Source organism: Limulus polyphemus, unplaced genomic scaffold, assembly GCF_000517525.1.
Source record: "Limulus polyphemus unplaced genomic scaffold, Limulus_polyphemus-2.1.2 Scaffold2474, whole genome shotgun sequence".
In the NCBI taxonomy this organism is placed as follows: Eukaryota; Metazoa; Arthropoda; class Merostomata; order Xiphosura; family Limulidae; genus Limulus; species Limulus polyphemus.
Window position 1 is genome coordinate 106,400 of NW_013668084.1, and position 3,465 is coordinate 109,864.

The window sequence follows — 3,465 nt, forward strand, 5'->3', positions numbered from 1 at the left end:
ATTTCCATACAATAGAAATAGAAACCATCTCATAATTTTATGGATGACAGCCATTCACTGTGTATATTGTCAATGCCTGAATGTACTCTGTTCCAGTTTATTTCCATACAATAGAAATAGAAACAGTCTCATAATTTTATGGATGACAGCCATTCACTGTGTATATTGTCAACGCCTGACTGTACTCTGTTCCACTTTATTTCCATACAATAGAAATAGAAACAATCTCATAATTTTATGGATGACAGTCATTCACTGTGTATATTGTCAACGCCTGAATGTACACTGTTCCAGTTTATTTCCATACAATAGAAATAGAAACAATATCATAATTTTATGGATGACAGTCATTCACTGTGTATATTGTCAACGCCTGACTGTACTCTGTTCCATACAATAGAAATAAAAACAATCTCATAATTTTATGGATGACAGCCATTCACGGTGTATATTGTCAACGCCTGACTATACTCTGTTCCAGTTTATTTCCATACAATAGAAATAGAAACAATCTCATAATTTTATGTTTCATTCCACCCTTTTTTTACGGTTTCCGTAATTATTTTTAATACTATATATGTAAAGGCAACGATAATGTATTTAACTTATACGGAAAAAATATATTGTGATTTTAGTGATTAACTATGTATCATAATTGTTAACCTTTTTTTTTCTTGTACCTGAAATTCAAAATACGAAACCTATCAAGGAAATACTTTTGGAGTACTTTCATTTGAAATATTTTATTTCTAACAACCTAATTTTGTGTTATTAGTTCTTACACTAATTCTGATTTGTAAATAACTTAAATAAATAAAATTTATAATAATTGCAATTCAGTTACTTAATCTAGTCCATACCGTAACAGCTGTTGTTCATGAAACTGATGATATAAATGGCGCCTAGACTATTGATGAGTCTTGGTATTGGATGAAAAACCTCGTCTGCATTGGATATGACAGATGTAATATGGTTGACACATTTCTACATATTTTCTTTGCTTTCCTCATAAGTTCTTAGAATTTACATTGTATTTTTTCTACCTGGAAACATTTTTAATCAAGGGTTGCAAAATGTTGTTACATGAAATTAAACCTTGAAGCCAACACTCAGAAATAATAATTTTGAAAAGTGCAAATAAAAAGGTTGCGCTTATATATATATATATAGTAGCGTAAACACAATTAAACCTCCTTAGAGACAATTCTCCATATTATAGAAATGTACTAATACAATAGAATTAGATCGAGCAATGTACTTTGTCTACTTCTACCAACGTTTATGTACATTACAATCTTGTGATCAGTCAGATCCAGCACTGCGCTTCCTTTAACTTAACCAACGTTTATGTACGTTACAATCTTGTGATCAGTCAGATCCAGCACTGCGCTTCCTTAACTTAACCAACGTTTATGTACGTTACAATCTTGTGATCAGTCAGATCCAGCACTGCGCTTCCTTTAACTTTACCAACGTTTATGTACGTTACAACCTTGTGATCAGTCAGATCCAGCACTGCGCTTCCTTTAACTTTACCAACGTTTATGTATGATACTAGCGTACAGCCCGTCAAAAATGACTTGGCAAGTATTACCACCCCATCCCATTGTATACCCTAACCTCACATTTCATTGCTAACTGAAAAAATACATTTTGCGAAATCAAACTTGACCAACACAGAGGCAGAAAAGTGTAGTCTAGGCATTGAAATCTCGGTAAATTCCTTTGTGAGCCAATCAGAATTAAGATCGTTCATGAAGTGAATTCGTGGTGTATTCATAGGATAATTATTGGTAAAAATCAGTTAGATTAACAACTTCTAATTTATTGAAAAGCCAGTGCGTTTTGGTAACACTATGTTCCAACAATAGCTTTTATGTCATGTTGCTTATTGTTGTTAGTCTATGTACTGAAAGTATAAAATGAAATGTATAGACAACAAAACTGGAAAAATATTTATTGTTTTCTTAATTTAGAGTCGATTAAAGAGGTTTGTTCTTGTTAAAAACGTTGGTGATATAATAGAAAATAGCTTAATTCAGAAACGATTTAAATTTAAAATTGAATCGATATTTTTACTTCCATGATAAAGTTTATGCTAGGTGATCCAACATTACGTCTTTACTTTAGGCTTATTATACCAACACTTACTACACTTGTAAGGTTTTACGGCACTCCCTCACGACTCCCTTGTAACCTCGTTACTAAAATCGTAATGGGCAGACAATAATACAACTATTTTATTTGGATAAATGCATTTTGGCTTTTGTGACTCCTCACATTTCGAGAAATCAAGCGTGACGTGATACACACTGGATTTTATATAGATTAGATATATATTAGGTTTCGAGAAATCAATCGTGACGTGATACACACTGGATTTTATATAGGTTAGATATATATTAGGTTTCGAGAAATCAAGCGTGACGTGACACACACACAGGATTTTATGTAGGTTAGATATATATATAAGGCTTAGATAAATCTACGATATTTAGACTAATGTATAATTCTAAAAGATTATCAAGATAACATCCATACGTGTCTTGGAAAACACTAAATAAGTTGGAACGAATATTCGAGTATAAACTGATACAGTTATTTTAATAATTTGTTATTGTATATACTTTTTATCTATAAATAAATATTTTGTTTCTAAAAAATACATAATGGTGAAATGTCAGATATTTTGGTAATATATTTAATATCAACTCATCAGTTTTGATTGAGTCATGAGTAACGTTAGGTGACCTCAAAAGTCAAAAACAATTTAAATCTCTCAATGATGATCTAATATTCGAATAATTTTGTCTCTCATCTTCACCATACTATTACTTTTGATATCATTGCATTATTTATATTTAAAGAGGTTATGTAATATACACATATAGCTAAGACGTTTTAATTTTAAAAATATGTATTTAAACTCATTTTCCGATAATCAGTCTTAAGTATTGAAGACATGTTAGCGAAACTGCTGCGTGTCTAAAATGACTAAGTTACGATAGTTCAATCTGTTCAAAATAATGCAGCTTTGAAACTTTACACAGAAAATTAACACATAAATTGTAAGAATTGTTTATATATATATAGTAGCTGATGAGGTATTGTAGGGTGTACACATATCAGGTGAAGAGATGAGGTATCGTAGGGTGTACACATATCAGGTGAAGAGATGAGGTATAGTAGGGTGTACACATATCAGGTGAAGAGATGAGGTATCGTAGGGTGTACACCTATCAGGTGAAGAGATGAGGTATCGTAGGGTGTACACCACCTGATATACCCTACATACCTCATCTCTTGATATGTGTACCACCTACCCTACATACCTCATCTCTTAATATCAGGTGAAGAGATGAGGTATCGTAGGGTGTACACATATCAGGTGAAGAGATGAGGTATCGTAGGGTGTACACATATCAGCTGAAGAGATGAGTTATCGTAGGGTGTACACATATTAGC